This window comes from Cornus florida, unplaced genomic scaffold (genome assembly GCF_030987335.1).
Source record: "Cornus florida cultivar Cherokee Brave unplaced genomic scaffold, ASM3098733v1 CherokeeBrave_3.0.0_Hap2_Chr06, whole genome shotgun sequence".
Taxonomy (NCBI): Eukaryota; Viridiplantae; Streptophyta; class Magnoliopsida; order Cornales; family Cornaceae; genus Cornus; species Cornus florida.
Genome location: NW_026775576.1, coordinates 21451696 through 21470690, shown reverse-complemented (window position 1 = coordinate 21470690; position 18995 = coordinate 21451696). Strand labels below are relative to the sequence as shown.

At 35.5% G+C, this 18995-nt stretch overlaps 1 pseudogene; it reads left to right on the top strand.

Moving 5' to 3' along the window:
• Window positions 1-7290: 7290 nt before the first annotated feature.
• The window catches only part of LOC132313859 (protein MEI2-like 2), a 69424-nt pseudogene continuing 57719 nt past the window's right edge, over window positions 7291-18995 (top strand).

The window sequence follows — 18995 nt, the reverse complement described above, 5'->3', positions numbered from 1 at the left end:
TCCAAAATCACACCCTAAAATCTTATTAGGGTTGGTATAAATAGTCCCATACAAAAGAACCCAACTGGTCTTACAAGTCTAGCCTTTTTGAAGAGTCAAAAACCAACTTGGAAACTAATTTTCACAAATTCCTAGTACGGATGAACTGGTTGAGGGAAAACGTGAACTGGTTCATTTGGGGTTACTATCATGTCCAATTAGTTCAAGAAAAAAATTGAACTTATTCAACTGACTTGCTTCTAAGTGAAATAGCCTCCACAACCTTATAGTAATTTACCAAAAAAAAATTAAAAATTTACCCAAAAAAAAAAAAAGGTTACATTTTCATATCTATAGATTTCGAAACATGCAATAAAAATAAAATAATTATACCAGCATGTCTTATATTATATATATATATATATACATATATATATATATTATGTATGACCAAACATAATACAATATACATGATAACATATTATATAAACCAATAAAGTTGTATGACATATAGTCTGAATTTGTTTTACAAACCATTAAAGTTTTTGTGAAAGGAACGAATATAAGTGGCTAAGAATAGATGAAAGAGATGATATAGAGTAAGTATTACGATTTATTCATAAATAGAATCTATAATTATCAATTGTCTCGTTTCTTTAAAAGTGTTTGTTGTTAAAAGTGTGTCTCTTTACGCTCAGTATAACACTTATCTTTTTACGATGAAAAACTCTACACTTCATGTAATGACCCGGTCTTTTTCCTCCTTTTCTATTTTCGGTGATTTTCTTTTTTCGTCTTTTTCCTATTTTGTCTTTTCCCTATTTTGTTTTTTTTCCTGTTTTTTATTTTTCCTTGCATAACCTCACTTGTTGTGCTCGGATTTGATTCTGGTTTTGCATGCATTCATGGTATTTGATTTCCACGACATTAGTATTTTTACTTTTGTTGAAAAGCATGCTAGTTGCTTACTTTATTCATAAAGGGAATGAATGCATACTTTAGTGTAATTATTCTTAATTTTGGAGTTTTAGTGTAATTATGTAAAATAATTATTTTTGTTTTAGGGACCTTTTTGCAATTTATTTTAGAAGATATTTTGAAAAAGGACCATTTTGCAAATTTTGGAAAGTGTGACAAGTGTCACACTCTCATGGAGCCATTTGTTAGCATTTGGGTGAAGAGACTTGGCACCATGACTTCTTGACATTTGAAGGGTAGAGATTTATCCATGTATTGGCCTTAGATTAGTGCACATGTAGCCTTTGATTTGTGACAAGTGTGGGCTTGGGATTTAGTCTTGGAAGAGGCATTGGATTAGTGACAAGTGTAGGATCAAAATTTAGTCTTGCATTGTGTGTGTGAGAGAGGTAGTGCAAGAACACATAATGAGTGGAGGATTTCTAACCCTTCCACTCACCATTTTACACATTACCTTCTTCATTTCATTATCTCTCATGAACTCTAGCAAAGACTTCATTAGAGGAAAGCTTAGTATAGAGTTTTGACTTCACATTTGGCACTCTTCCACCCACCCTAGACTTTTGACTTTGGGAGAGAAAAGATTCCTCTCACTCTCCTCTTCAAGAATCCTAAGCTTATTTTTCATTTTGTGCTTGGTAGCTTGGGTTATAGAGATACAATTCTCTATTGAGGTAGGGGTGGTAGTATGTTTATATTCTAAGTGTTTTATAATCCTTGGGGTTTAGTATATATTGTGTACATGCTTTTAATATGATAATATTGCATATTATAGGAAACCCTCACATCTTGACTTAGGGTTTATTGATTTAAGCATGTATGATATGTGTAAACCATGTATAAAAGGATTATATAATTTAGTGACATGCTAAATTCTAGTAATTTCACATGTATTGTGATATAGAACTCTTGTAGAATTATAAATGTTATATACAAATTCTATTAACTTGAATTGCTATATTTGTTGTGATAATAATTATATGTTCTTGCAAATTACAAATTGTGATTAATTTAGAAGCTTATTGCTAAAATGTTGATAATTAGTATATAGAGCTTATTGTTGAGGCATGACTTGAATTGATAAATTGTGATATTGTATTGTGCATAGAATCATGATGTGAATTGGTCATTTGGCATGCCATTCTAGACTTGGAACCCTAAGACATGGTTTGTGTGGTTTTAAAATACTTGTGCTTGTAAGGTGGTTGATATGCCTTATTATATATATATAAGTCTTGAACTTGATATATTTTGGATTCTCTTGGGACATTGTTACATGTGATATGGCTAAAGTTCGGCTTTAATGCGGGAGATATGAGTTTTCCCCAATTGAGATAGTGCGCACTAAGGTGGTCTTCTCAGCGGATTAATGCATGGAATAACCATTTTGTTCTTGGTTTAGTCCGAGACGTGATGTCCAAGTCTTCCATTACTTGATTTCGCATTTAATTTCAAGTTGACAACCAATGCTTAATTGTAGCTTGAAATTCATGTTATTGGCGAATTGATGTTGTTAAGTACATTGATATTGATTTGTATTGCTAAAGAATCATTTAAGTTGGCTTAAGATGATCCCTTAGAATACCTTGAACATAGACGTTAAGAGGAATGATCCCTTGTATTCGTCTATATTGATCTTGTAATGATATTGAAACTTTAGGGTATACGCATATGCTTCTTCCTACGAGTAATTTGATTACTCACCCTAGTAGTTTGGGTTGTTTTTCAGGTAAGGAGACCATGTTCTTGGATGCTCATCATCCTTAGTGGCTTATGTGAAATCTAAAGCATTTTTGTATATTAATATACAAGTGTTTAGCATGCTTAACTTTTGATGTCACATTTTGAATACCATGGGTGTATGGTACTTTTGGAGCTTTAGTAACTTTTTTGATATGTAATGACAATCAAACATTTGCTTTTGACATTATAAATATGTATGTAAAGAGGCCAAGGGACAAACATGTCTACTTTGGTACTTAGACACTTTTGGTATAACATTTTTGCTTCGATTGTCTTTTAAACAAAATTTGAGGTTTGAGAGGTCAAAATCTTGTAAATGATGTGTATGAGGCCATGGGCTATTGTTTTATATTCATTTACTCATATCAAACTTGTTAGCATGTTCACACACTCAAATTTCATTGAGAAACTAATTTTGTACATTCATTTGAATCAAATCATCATGGGATTCAAAGTTGAGATAGAACTTTTGCATCTTCAGCAGATAACAGCTTTTCCAGCAGGTTTTTGAGGTGTTTCGGTTGACCGAACTCTTATTTTGGTCTACCAAAGCAACACGAATCTTTCCTTATTTCAGTCGACCGAAATAGCTAGAACCCGAGCCTAGCTTCTGTTGAGTTTCAGCACTGATCTTCCAACTTCAAAGGGTCATAACTTCTTCGTTTCTAATCCAAATGGGGTGATTCTTGAGCCTAAACTCAAGGATTTTGAGTAAGCTTTCCAATGGTACTAATTTCATTCTCAAATTACAAACACAGTGGGAGTTATGTATGTTTTAGTGAAGTAGTGTCAGTTTTCACTTTAACCGGGACGGGGCATTTTGTGGGACTCTTAGCCAAAGTCTATGGAACCTCTTGAAATGTTTCAAAATGATTAGATTAGGTTGTATTAACCTTTTTTGACTTGTTTAGAGTCAAATTTCTCCTTTTAATAGTGAATTGACCTTTTTGCCCCTTGGATAACAAATTTTGTCCCTTTTGACATTTGTTTTTGTTTTTGTCCTCTTTAAGTTCCGTGACCTCATGGAGGGTCACATTTGTGTCTTAGGAGTGACTCCTATCTCTAGAGACGTTGGTTTACCTTTAGCTTCTGCATTTCGGATCCGTTATCGGATCACTTTCGGTTCATCATTGACGCACCGGTTTGAAAAACTTGGGCTGTCACACTTCACTTTCAGCACACTTTTCTTTTTATCCAATAATTTCTTCCAACACTTTAAATAGGCACATTAGTTTTTCATATCAATAGATTTTTTCATATTAATAATATTTCAAAACATGGAATTAATACATAGCAATAGATTGAAATTCAGAGACAACTAAAATTGGTCCGTATGTAAGAGGGTAATAGGTTTTTGTGAAAGGAAATAATATGAGAGGCTTAAAAAAAATAGATGAAATCGATTGTATAGTCAATGTTACTATTCATTTATAAATGAAATCTATAACTTTCAACCATCATCTCGTTTAATATTACCAATTTTAGTAAAATTGAATAATATTATATACAAAAAATGTTATGAGCTTCTTATTCCAATACAGTTGAATAAACATAACTTTTAGTTTTAAATTTAGACTGCATTTTTTAATTTATTAATTAATATTTATAATTTATTATTTAAAGAGAGTGACTTTTAGTCTGTAAAGGTTCTCAACACTTAGGAAAGAATTAAGAAAATAACTTTTACATTGCTTCATGCTGCTTGATGCATGATAGAGTTTTAAATTCAATCAATCATTTTTTGGCTTACCGGAAGTAGAATTCAGAATGAAAAAGGGTATTAGTTTTTGATACTTTCCTAAACAAAAATTGTGACTTTGAGTAATACAAATGATTAAAGAATTGAAATAAGATTTTTTTTTTTTTTTTTGAAGAATAGGATGTATATATTGGGATGAAAAAAAATTTCGTTAATGGAAGATGATATCCATGATTTTTTTATTTTATTTTAAAATCAATTGAAGTAAATAGAAATCGGTTTCCGATGATATATACACACATATTTGCATATGTAATACACATATTACGAATAAAACAATATTAAACTGGTTGAACTAAATACCGTTTTATTCTAAACGTAACTATAAAGAGTTTGTTAATTTTTCATCCCTTAATCTTCGTGGAATATACTTCCCAAAATCTTCATTTCCAAATATAAACACATGGAATCATAAATACTTTGGAGAGAATTAGACAAATGTATATAAAAGAATAATATATATATATATATATATATATATATATATATATATATATATATATTAAATTAAACAGGAAAGGAACGCAAATTATGTAGAAAAGGAACACGTACAGAACAATAAACACATTATATACCTAGAGAATGAAATTTTTTCAATTAAACATAATCATAATGTAGTTGGACCAAAAGACTTACTCATAGCAAAATATAAATAGTACAAATAAAGTATTATAAAATAATAACATTCTAGTAAAATATCAATAAAAACATATTATCGTAAAAGAGAGGAAGAAACTTCTAGCCTGGAGAGTCATGACTCTGAAAGGCTCCAAGATTGTAACGTTCAGTGAAGAACATTTACCAAGTCTTCTATTATCATATTGTCCATAAATTCAAGACATATATAATGAGATAGTATATTGGTTGCAAGGAAGGATGTTTAGAAAATATATACAAACAAAGAGGAAGATGTAAAACTTATATTTTACTCATTGAATTACTATGCTATTTATATATAGGATATTACATACCTATTTATGAAAGGATATGTTAATTTGTTCAACTATAAGAAGTTGTTGCCTTGACTATCTTGAAAACCAATTTGATGCACACTAAGCAAAGATGTGTCTCCAACAAAAGGGTTTTATAAGTGACCATGAATAAAACATTTAATAATTTTTTGCACACTTTCTCCCTCGATCCTCTATCGATGCACCTCCTCGACGAAGATTTACTTGGACTGAGAAAGTAAGCCGGCGCTGGAACTATAGCCACCACCTTACCTTTTGGATTTCCAGTACCATTGGCACGAGGACTACCGACATATCTCACACTTCACACACACTGGACCTATTGCGTTTACTCAACTCGGTGTAGGATTAAACTTCAACCAAACAAATGGTTTGTGGTTTTTGCGGGTCACCATCCTGGCATTTATGCAACACACGGATAACCTCTGTGTTGTTTATGGTCACGAAATCACTGATCCAAGTACCATACTATATGAAATTTTAAAACCAAGAGTTCCTGTTAATAGCTTAAAAACAGTACATTGTAGTACATACAAATAAGCAAGACGGGAGAATATGGGCTTAAAACTGAGCAAATAAAAAAAGTTAATCTGAAACTTGTAGTCATGCATTTTGATTGAAATATTTGTTTTCTCTTTTTTGACAATGAGTGAAATAATATTTATAACTATAATTTCATCGTGTTTTTACAATATGCTTTAACTTTCTTCCGTTTAACTGAGCATATAGACTATACTTTAGAAGCATGGACACGGGACATGGACACGGACCCGCACCCGGAACCGGACACGATCCAAAACTGATTATTCCTACATGTCAAATTCTAAAGAAAGTAGGACACGGACACGACGTGAACGCGACTACTATAAATATAAAATTTCATATATATATATATATATATATATATATATATATATATATCTATTGTATAAGACAATAATAGAACATTAATAAATTTATAATTTCTATATTAAGGTTACATAAGTTAGAAATTGAAGCTATTCCAATATAAAAAAATGTTATACTATATATGGTATTACTATCTTATCTTGTTATTATAGTTATGTTTTTTTAATTACATATTTTGTTTAATGTCAATTGTTTAAAGAAAAGGAGGTTGGACACTTTGATGCATGTGTATAATGTTGTTTCCAAGCCTGTCATGTGTTCAGAATGTGTTGACCAAGAGTCGGAGATGTGTCGACCAAGTGTCCGAAATAATAAGAATTATTTATTATATTATGGACATGGCCATGAAGTGTCAAAAACATGTCCAGGAGGTCCACGAAATGTCAGTGTCAGACATAAACACATAAACACATCTTCAAAGAAGTGTCCGTGCTTCTTAGGTCTCTACTAAATAAGGCTGTTATAACTCTTTGAAACCAAAGTAACCTGAAAGCCTCCTCTGTGGTCCTTTGCGGAACATTCCTATCTGCGGAATTACCTTTTATGAAATTTGCTCGTCGCTACATTATTACCACTTGAAGTTCTTTGTAACTGTTTAATGTAGCAATATAAGAAAGACACAAACTGTGTGATAATTTATATGCATAAACAATTTATTTGGAACTCTTCCTCTGCCTCCTCACTTGATCATTTTTTATAATTTGTTCTATTGACTGTTGTTGTCTTGTTTCTTTGTATTGGTGTAAATGAATTTAATTGAAGCATTTCAATATTTAAATTTTGTTTGCTTCATACTAGTTGCTCCTTATAATTTATGTTCACTATTGTTTATACTGTTTTAGCAATTAGTTCTCTCCGGTAGCTTTAATAATCTGTCGTAGAGTTGAATTGTTTTTGATGGTTTTAACTTCATATTTCTTTCAATTGTCTTTTGTTTGCAGAAAAGACTAAATGGAACAGCATTTAAAGAATTCTATTTTAGGTGATTCTAAAGGTACCATTTTTTCCCTTCAACCGGTGACAGCTTAATGTTATACACGCTTATATAGATATACTTCATATCTACTGACCAGTTGTTTCTTTTTGTTTCAGGTCCATCTAAAATTCCGTCAGTGAATTTTTCTGGGGAAGTGGGAAATGCATGGAGGATTCCACATGGAGCTGATGCATGTCATGCATCAAGTGATGCCAGTTTGTTTTCTAGCTCGTTGCCCGTCCTTCCTCATGAGAAGTGCAAGCGTGGCTCCTTTTTACTACGTTGTAGATCCCTGTAACTTAGAATGATCTCTTAGACTTGTTTCGGGAAACATTGCAGTGAACTTCACTGAATCAGAGCACTGTGGTCAATCCGTTGCCGATGTCGTGCCTAGCTTAAATAAACTTCATCAAGAAAATGACAGGAAGGATCCACTTGATGATATTGAACTAAATGCAATTGGAAGCTTGCTTCCTGATGATGAAGATGAGCTTTTAGCTGGCATAATGGATTATTTTGACCGAAACGGGCAGCCTACACAACTCGAAGATGTTGAAGATGATCTATTTGGCAGTGGAGGGGGGATGGAGTTGGATTTTGACCCCCAAGAGAGCCTGCTTTTCGATATATCAAAGTTAGGCATGCCTAATGGTGATGTTGGAAATGGGATGGGTCATTACGGTCTTCTAAATGGTGTGGGAACGGTTGCTGGAGAACATCCATATGGAGAACATCCTTCACGAACATTATTTGTTCGGAATATCAGTAGTAATGTTGATGATTCTGAGTTGAGATCTCTCTTTGAGGTATTATACATGAACCACATTCCATTTAATAATCTGCTAACTTCTACCATCTGTCTGCACCTCACTTGTTCAACTTAATATGCTTGTGAGTTGTGAAGGATTCCATTTGCTTATTTTGGTTAATTGATATATTGACAAGTCTATTGTATTTCTGATGCACTGCATGAGGGTGTCTTCCACTTATTGTGATAGATGCTTTAGTTTAAGAGGGAATCTCAGTCTGCTTGGATATTAAACATGTATCTACTGTGTTTGTTGCTCCAAACTTTTTTATTATTAACAATTTAAATTGTACAAATAGATTATAATGTTTAAATTTTCATTTTCGCACATAATATATGCAGTTTCCAAGCACGGTAATATATTCTTAGGGACTAATTTCTATTTTCTGTTTTAGCAAGAAGTGAATTCTGCATCCTATATTAATGGAGATGGGATAATCACTCTTTCAGTTGTTTTGTGTGCTTTATTTTTATTTCCATAGGATTTTATAATAGTTTTCTAATTGAAGGGTATTCTACCATTCAAATCTATGTAACATTTTCTGAAGCTTAGGTTTAAATGCAAGCGCTGTATCTATAGCATCTATTTAGGTAGTAATTGGTCTTTTAATTTTATATTGTTTAGTGTGTGGATATTCATACAAAGCATGCATAATATCTCTGAATTGAAGATGGCCATGAAAGCTATAATTTTATGATGTGTTGCTTTTGAAGCACCTCAACAAGTTAGCTCGAGCATATGGCTTGGTCAAGCCAACAATAGTGATAAAGGAAAAACATATGAACTTTTCCCCTTTGATGAGATTCCTCAATGACCAAGCAATAACAAATTGTATGGGTGGCTAAATCTGTTGGAAAAATCGTACCACTAAAACGAAAAATATCGAAAGCCTTGTGATCATTCTTGACTAGTGTGTATAAAATATAAATTATGCTATGGTTAGATTTGAAGAAGGCAGTAGAAACTGAGAGTTGTGCCGTTAATCTGTTTTAGATGATTCATGACTTGATGCGTGGGCAGGTCTACTATGATCTTATGATTCATTTTAATTTTGAACACTCACCTAATTCAAATTTAACTCAGGTTTTACAATCCTTCATGAAAAAGAAAGAAGTGAGAATGAGCAAATGGAATAAGACAATTAAATTTTTATGTGGAAAACTCTTAAAAGGATAAGACCAGGAGATTTGTTGCAGCTTCATCAATCCACTTAACTGAAGAAGTTACCCCAGAACTCTGACTCAATCTTACACTCAACGCTTTCTAAGACTCGGTGGTTGTGCACTTACAACTTACGCCTGTTTTAACTCGGTGCCTCATACCGAGTTCAGAATCTAGTTCAAGGGTGGTCCACTATCTATCTATTAACCAACATACATCTTGGGTCCTCCACTGTCTCACTTACCTTTTTCCAAGCATGAACAATACCATGAGAAAGAGATAGTACAACCAGGTTCACAAATTCCCACCTTACGATCTCCTATTTACCTCTTGACACAGACACACTGAACTCTCCACTCAAGTCTCCGCTCTTTGTTTGTTAGTTGACTTGCTCTTTGTAACTGATTTTGATAACCTCCTTATTGTAATACTCTTATAAAACCCTAGATTGAGGAACATGGGATTTTCTCTTTCTAAAATTGGTTTCTCACTCTAGAATGCTTAGAGGCCTAGACCATAACCCCATATTTATAGCCAATTTAGTAGACCCATACTATATAGTATGGAGAATCCCTTAGGAAATCTAATTTGGAAGGGTCACCAGAATTAACTGTCGCCATGATTTGATCCGTTGAGCCATCAATTGTGACCCCTATTGGATGTTCCTTGATCAATCAAGCCGCCAACATAGGTGTAGAAATTTTCTGTGTGTAAATATTCTCATTAATATATTTACATCTTGGATAAGTATATATAGGGAAGAGGGAAAGCTATACAAGGAAAAGAATAAAAAATCTTCCTACAATATGTTACTAATTTAAAGCAATCAATCTATCATATTTTACTGCAATCATTATGTCCTACAAACTTGTTCTAATTTACAACAGTCAGAAATCAATCTAATCCTAAAATCAAGGGGAAAAATATATCTTCCAACACTCCCCCTCAAGCTGAAGCATAGATGTCTCGAATGCCCAGCTTGTCAAGTGTCAAATTGAAAGTCGTACTTTACACTCCCTTTGTCAAAAATATGCAAGCTGATGTTCTGTGTTCACAAACGGAATGCAAATAAATCCACCTATCAACTTCTCCTTGATAAAGTGTATATCCACTTCAACATGTTTAGTACGGTCATGTTGAACTGGATTGTGAGCAATGCTAATCGCAGCTTTGTAATCCCAAAAAAGCTTCACCAGATCTTAGAACTAAAGCCCAGCTCCTTTAACAAAGCTTTCAGCCACAACATCTCGCATATACCATGAGTCATGGCTCTAAATTCTGCTTCAGCACTGGATCTGGCCACAATAGATTGTTTCTTACTATGCCACGTGACTAGATTCCCTCCCACAAAGGTGCAGTATCCTGAAGTTGATGTTCTATCTATTACACATCCTGCCCAATCAACATCTATATATCTTTTCACTTCGAGATGACCATGGTTGGAGAATAACAGACCTTTCCCAGGAGCTGATTTTAAATACCTGAGAATCGTGTGTACAGCCAACATATGTGTTTCGCAAGGAGCATGTATGAACTGACTTACTACACTCACCGCATAAGCTATGTCAAGTCGAGTATGTGTCAAATATATTAGCTTCCCAACCAACCTTTGATGTATCATTTATGCATTCACCTAAATCTATGATTTTGTTCAATTAGAGTATCAACAGGTTTGCAAGCCAACATTCCAGTCTCAGCCAATAAGTCTAAGACATATTTTCGTTGGGAAACAAAGATCACCTACTTTGACTTAGCAACTTCACTACCCAAAAAATATCGTAAAGACCCAAGGTCTTTGATCTCAAATTCTTTTGCTAGATATGCTTTCAGCTTAACCATCTCCTCACCATCACTACCAGTCACCACAATATCATCCACGTACACGATCAAGGCAGTAATCTTACCTCTAAGTGAATGTTTGAGGAAGAGAGTGTGATCGGCTCTGGTGGTATCCATATTTCTTCATGGCCTAAGTAAATTTGCCAACCCAAGCTCTAGGTGACTTCTTGAGTCCATATAAGGATTTCCTCAATTTGCATACCTTACCTTTTTTAGAGGGATTAACAAAGCAAGGAGGAAAGTCCATGTATACTTCTTCCTCTAGATATCCATGAAGAAATGAATTCTTTACATCAAATTGCTAAAGAGGCCACTCTAAATTTGCAGCCAAGGATAAGAGGACCCCGATAGTATTTATCTTCACCATTGGTGCAAATGTTTCTCGATTATCTATCCCATAGGTTTGGGTATAACATTTTGCTACCAATCTTACTTTGGACCTCTCCATTGAACCATCTTCCTTATGCTTTACTGTGAATACCCCCCATGTAGAATTTTTCTATAAAGTTTCCATTTCTTCAATCATGGCAGCTTTCCACTTGGGGTTTTCAAGAGTTTCCTGTAACTTATTAGGGATGTTGAGAGAGAGAGACAGAAAGAGAGAATATATAAAACGTATATGTTATTAAGTAATGCAATAATACAATGGGGTTTATATAGGAGAAGCTACGGGAGTAGGTGAGTGGAGACCAAGTAAACCTTATACATGGTAATTCTATATATGGCAATGAGGGGTAGGTAACAACTCATACAATACTAACTATACATATGTGACAGCTCATACAATACTGTACAACGTGATAACTTATACAATACTGTACAACACTCCCCCTCAATAGAGTTCTTGGGAAGCGCCTTAGTGAAGATATCTCCCAGTTGTCTACCAGAAGGAACAAAAGGTGCAACAATTTTATTCGAGTCAACTTTAGATCGAAAGAAATGGCAATCTACTTCAATGTGTTTAGTTCTCTCATGGTAGACTGGATTGCTAGCAATATGAATAGCTGTTTGATTGTCACAATGGAGAGGAATTGGGTACTGTATTGAAATCCTAAGTTCTTGTAAAAGAGTTTTCAACCAAGTAAGTTTATAGTGTGTGTCATGGCACGATACTCTGCTTTAGCACTGGAACGAGCCACAACTGACTGTTTCTTACTCCTCCAAGTTACTAGATTTCTTCCTATGAAAGTGCAGTAACCCATGATGGACCGCCGATCAGAAGGAGAACTGGTCCAATTTGCATCTGTGTATCCCTCAATCCAAAGATGTCCAGAAGATTGATAAAGTAGACCACGTCCTGGAGCACCTTGAGATACTTCAAGATGTGTACAATTGCCTCTATGTGAGGTACCTGAGGACTGGTCATGAACTGGCTCATAACACTGACTGCATAAGAGATGTCTGGACAAGTGATTGTGAGGTAAATAAGTTTACCTACAAGTCTCCGATACATCTCTGGATCATCGAGGTCACCATTATCCACCTCAAGTTTTACATCAGTCTCCGTGGGTGTAGCTATAGGTTTCGAACCAAGATATCCAGTATCCTGTAAGAGATCAAAAGTATACTTCCGCTGAGAAAGACTAATGCCTTGCTTTGACCGAACAACCTCAATTCCTAGAAAATTCTAAAGTTTGCCTAAATCCTTAGTAAGGAAGCCAGAACTCAAGTGATGGATTAGAACTTGTATCCCATCTTTGTCACTGCCGGTGATAACGATATTATCTACGTACACCACAAGAATCACAATACCACGTTTCGTTATTTTTATTTTCAAAAAGAGAGTGGTCAGCCTGGCTTCTGGTCATACCATGAACTACCACTGCTTTACTAAATTTATCAAACCATGCACGAGGGGACTGTTTGAGGCCATAGATAGACTTCTTGAGATGACACACACACTTCCACTTATACCCAGGTTGTTGAGTTATATAGACTGTCTCAATAAGGTCACTGTGCAGAAAGGCATTTTTAACATCAAGTTGATGAGTGGCCAGTCTAGATTAGCTGCAAGAGAGATTATCACAAGAACATAATTCAGTTTGGCCACAGGAGAGAACGTCTCAGTATAATCAAGGCTATAAGTTTGAGTGTAGCCTTTAGTAACAAGTCGAGCTTTGAGACGGTCAACTGTTTAACAATAAAAACCCAACGACAACCAACAACCTAAGCTTAAGAATATGCATTTGAATTATTAAGGCACGAGCAATAGCTAGGAGTGGGACATTCTTCCGTTCAACAACTCCATTTTGTTGCGGGGTATCAACACAAGATGTTTGATGGATAATGCCACTCGACTCAATAAACTTTTGAAAAACATTAAGTTTATATTCAAGGGCATTGTCAGTTTTTAGAAAAAGTAATTTTGCATCAAACTATTTTTGAATTTCAGCATAAAAGGATTGAAAAACAGAGAATACTTGATATCTATCTGTAAGAATATAAACCAAGTTAAACGTGAATAATTATCAATAAATGACACAAAATAACGAGCACCAAATAAACCAATAGTACGAGCTGGTCCCCAAACATCCGAATGTACTAACTCAAAAGGTTTTAAACTTTTATTATCAAAACGAGACTTAAAAATAGCACGACGATGTTTACTAAGTTCGCAAGTAGTATAATTAAACTTAGAAAAATCAACTAAAGAAGGGACTAAGGCTCGAAGATTATTTGAAGAGGGATGTCCAAGGAGGCAATGCCACTGGTAAGCTGAAAAGGAGGTGGAATGTAGAGCTATCGGAGCATTAGTTGGCTGAAAGTAGTAAAGACCATCCTTCTCAAACCCCCCACTAATTGTCTTCTTCATCTTGAGATCCTGAAAGACACAACGTGAAGGAGAAAAAATAACTGAGCAATTTAAATCTAATATGATTTTGTGAACTGATAAGAAATTGAATGAAAATTGAGGGATATATAAAACTGATGAAAAAATGAGACCCGAAGTGCGGAAGGTACCAATTCCATCAACAGGTGATTTGGCACCATTCGTTATAGGAACAACCGATGGTGAGAAAACATGAGAAATATCAGAAAGAAGAGATGGGTTACCTATTATGTGATTAGATGCCCCTGAATCAATGATCCAAGGTGTAGAAGATGAAACATGGAGACACGTATTACTTGAAGTAATAATAGTAGTGCTGGAGGAAGGCTGATTCACACGTTCACACTTTACCAGGGAATCATATTTGACTTTGGAGAGAATGACTTGTTTATTCGTAGAGTGGGAGTAGTCTCCTCCGAAACCAAAGCTTGATTAACCCAAGTTGGCTTGCCATGAAGAGCCCAGCAAAAGTCAATAAAGTGATTGTTTCGGCCACAATGAGTACACTTCTTGCTGCCGTGACCCCCTTTACCACCACGAGTACCACGACCTGGGTTGGAAGGACCTCTGCCCCTTCGTCCTCCACGGAAAGTATCATGTCACTCAATAGGAACAACAAGAGCAGAGTGGTTGTCCTTCTCAATCACATGGGCATGAATAGATGCTCTTCGAACTCAAGCAAAAGTCTCACTTGCTTTGGGTATCTCCTTGCCATACTTAATCTGTGAACTGATCGGAGTGAGTTCGGATTTAAGTCTAGATAAAAATTTTTCCACCCGAAACTCCTCCCTGTGCCGTTTTTGTTGTTCTATGTCTGTAGTCAACGGTTGGTAGACATTTAATTCTTCCCACACGCCTTTCAGTTATGAGGAATAATCTTCAACATAATGATCTCCCTGCTGGAGATTAAAAAATCCTAATACAACTGATAAATACGAGAAATATTCTTCTCTGAAGAATACATGCCCTGAGAATTTCCCAGATATCTTTGGCAGATTCTAGGAATGACACGTTGTTGAAGATCTCAGGCTCCAAGCTGTTCCATAACTAAGTCATAATCTAAGCATCTTCTTTCTCCCAAGCCTCAATAATCTTTTCATCAGGTGGGTTTGGTTGATTTAAGATAAGACAATTTTCCTCAAGCCTGTAAGAATACCTCTATGGCTCGAGACCATTGAATGTAGTTCGAGCCTTTCAGTTTGGGATTCCTTGGTGTCCATCACAAGAGTTGCCGAACAAATGAGATATAGTAGTGAGCGGGAGCCGAGATGAACCCGAGAGGAGATTTTTGAGATGAGAACTGAGATCACCGAGGAGAGATCGCCGAGAAGAGATTGCTGAGAGAAAACAGAGATAGAATCAAGATCGGAGATTCTGAATAAAAAAAATTTAAAGAGGGATTGATTTTCGATCTGATACCATGTTGAAAGAGAGAGAGAAAGAGAAAATATGAAAACGTATATGTTATTGACTAAGTAATACAATAATACAATGGTGTTTATATAGGAGAAGCTACGGGAGTAAGTGAGTGGAGAACAAGTAAACCCTATACATGGTAATTATATATATATATATGTAATGAGGGGTAGATGACAACTCATACAATACTAACTGTACACGTGTGACAACTCATACAATACTAACTGTACATGTGTGACAACTTATACAATACTGTACAACGTGACAACTCATATAATACTATACAACAAGGGGCAAACATAGATGATAACTTGTTTGCAAATATTTTATAAGATGAAGATAAATGATGTGAAGACATATTATGAGAGTTGGGATATTTTACAACTGAAAAACCGAAACGAAAGGAGGTTTTCCTTCTCGAGTGGGATAACGTGCTTGATTCTCAATAACTAATTCAGTAGCATGTTAGTCAAGTTGATCAATAGGTAAATGAGCTGACTCATTAGTAAAAGTATCAATAGAGAGTTTAGAGGAGCGCTTAATTAGTCACTGGGTCGATCAAGAGGTGGCTGAGTTGTTTGTGTCTTCTCCCTTCTTGAGTATACAAAATCTGTGTGGCTCAAGGAATTTCTTTGAAGTCGGTGCAGAATTTCAGTAGCAGATTCCTTCAAAGTCAATTTAGAAGTTTCAATAGACGATGATACGCTGGTTAATGGTAGTGGTAGCACCTCTCAAAACTTCTCTTCATTTCCCAAATTCTCCCCTTGAAGAGAAGCATTTGAATCTCCCCCTGAATAGTATGCCTGATTTTCAACAAAAGTAACGTCCATGGAAATAATCATCTTTGCTGAAGGAGGGTGATAGCATTTGTATCCCTTTGTGTGGAAGAATACCTTAAGAAAATGCATTTGAGTGCTCTCGGATCCAGCTTACTCCGGTGTTGTTTGTGGATATGAGTATAACAAACACAACAAACACTTTGGGTGGAATGTGAAGAACAGTTGGAATAGTGTGTGTTTTAGATATTGTTTGAAGAGGAGTTTGAAACTGACAGACTTTTAAAGGCATTCTATTAATGAGATATGCTGCAGTAAGGACAACATCTCCCCAGAAAGTTTTAGGAACGTTCATAGCAAAGAGTAATGATCTAGCAACTTCTAAGAGATGCCGATTCTTACGCTCTGCTACTCCATTCTGCTGGAGTTTATCAACACACGAAGTTTGATGAATGATGCCAGGAGGCTGAAAATAGATAATAAGCCCTCTCTTAAAATACTCCCCTCCATTATCTGATCATATAACTTGTACTCTTGTGTTAAACTGGGTCAAAACCATTTGGTGAAAGGAATGGAAGGTGGAAAAAACCTCACTTTTTTCTTTGAACAAATAGATCTATGAAACATGATAGTGTTGTCAATACAGGAAACAAACCATTTAGAACCTAAATGATTAGGAACACGGGATGGCCCTACACATCACTGTGAACAATTGAGAAAGGCACATAATTTTTATTAAAACTAGAAGGAAAAAAAGTTCGATGGGGTTTGGCTAACGCACAACTATCACAATGAAAATTAGAAACATCAATTCTGGAGAATAAAGATGGAAACAACTTATGCAAATAGCTAAATGAGGGGTGTTCTAATCTTTTGTGCCATAGCCAAATCTACTCTTTTGATGTTGACCTGCCAACTATTTGATTTGTTTTTTCATTCGAAGCCCGGTTCATATCTAAGTAGTACAGGCCAACTCTTTCTCTACCAAGACCAATATTCGCTCCCGTAAGAAGATCCTCAAAGACACAATGAGTATCAAAGAAAGTTACAAAACATTTAAGAGCCTTAGTAATCTGACTAATGGACAATAGATTATCAGATAAACATGGAACATGCAAGACACTAGAAAGAGACATAGAAGAAGTTATTGGAATGTAACCTTCGCCAGACACAATGGAAGTACATCCATTTGTTGTTTTAATACTCTTTGTATTAGGATGAGTGCTATAAGAAGAAAAAAAACTTGATTCATGTGTCATATGATCAGTACCCGAATCAATAATCTAAGACGACTCAATACGACCAGAAGTGTTCAAGGCTAATCCAAAGTTACCTTTATTGGCTGAGTTACATGAAGCCTCTTTTGAGTATAGCTTCTAAGCATACTCTTTCATCATTTGATCTATCTGGGCTTGAGAATATTGTGGCTGGGCTGCAAAAGAAGATTGTGCATCAAACTGCGCATCAAAGGTTGTATGATGTGCTCTATAATTTGAGTTATCCCCCTTGTTTCCACCTTTCTTACGGAACTTGATAACCTTTCAGCTTAAAACAAGTCTCTCGAGTATGTCCAACCTTATTATAGTGTGTACAGAACAAAGACTCTTTGTTCTCAGGTTTCCTCGAGCGAGAGGTAACCAGTGCAGTTGGAATCTGCACAATAGTCAAGGCTGAACTCTCTTGTGAGACACCTGTAAGCATGGTGGCTTGACGGAGCTCCTCATGTCGAACACAGGCATATGCACTGCAAAGATTAGGAAGAGGATCATGCGTTAAAACCTGTACTCTGATTTGATCAAACCCTGGGTCGAGGCCGGCCAGGAAATCGTATATCCTTTCATTCTCAATTCTCATCTTGAGCTTTGTTGTATCCCCAACAAACTCCATATCACAGAGCTGGAGACCAGCTCCTGCCAAAATGGCCTGCAAAGCAGAAAAATAGCTAGTCAATGTCTTCCCCTGCTGTCGAGTCTTATTTGCCTTGCGCCTTGGTTCATAAATCTGGGAAGTATCACTACCATCAAAATAGGTTTGAGTTACAACTTCCCAAATAGCATGAGCTGTTTGAAGTCGAAGAAAACTGATGCTAATATCCGGAGTCATTGAGTTAAGAAGCCATGACATCAACATGGCATTCTCCTCCAACCAAGTAGAGAAGGAAGGTTCAGTATCCGCCAGATGTTTCTTCTCTCGTGTCAAGTACCCTAACTTTCCCTTTCCTGTGATGTACAACTTCACAAACTGGGACCAGGCAGAATAATTCGTCCCATCGATTTGTAAGAAGTCATCTGCACACTCATGCTATCAAGTTGATTTGTCACAGTCGAAGGAATGGACGGTGCTGTACTAGAATCAGAAGATTTAGAGGCAACAACAGGCATGTTTTGAAGTCTATGGTGTTTAGAATCGAGGCTTTAGGGTGTTGTCCAAGACAGTTGCACACCAAGAGGCCAAGAATAGGAGGACAAGGAGAATAGGTCAGCGGTAATCGCCCAGACCCGTGAAACTTTTCTCTCTTCTCACACTATTGCTCTGATACCTTGTAGAAATTTTCTTTGTAAATATTCTCATTAATATATTAACATCTTGTACAAGAATATATAGGAAAGAGGGAAAGCTATACAAGGAAAAGAATAAAAAATCTTCCTACAATATGTTCCTAATTTAAAGCAATCAATCTATCCTATTTTACTGCAATCATTCAGTCCTACAAACTTGTTCTAATTTACAACAGTCAGAAATCCATCTAATTTTAAAATCAAGGGGAAAAATATATCTTCCAACAATAGGCTTACTGTTTTTCAAAGTAAAATTTTCTAGAAACCTTTGATTGATCAAGCTATCAA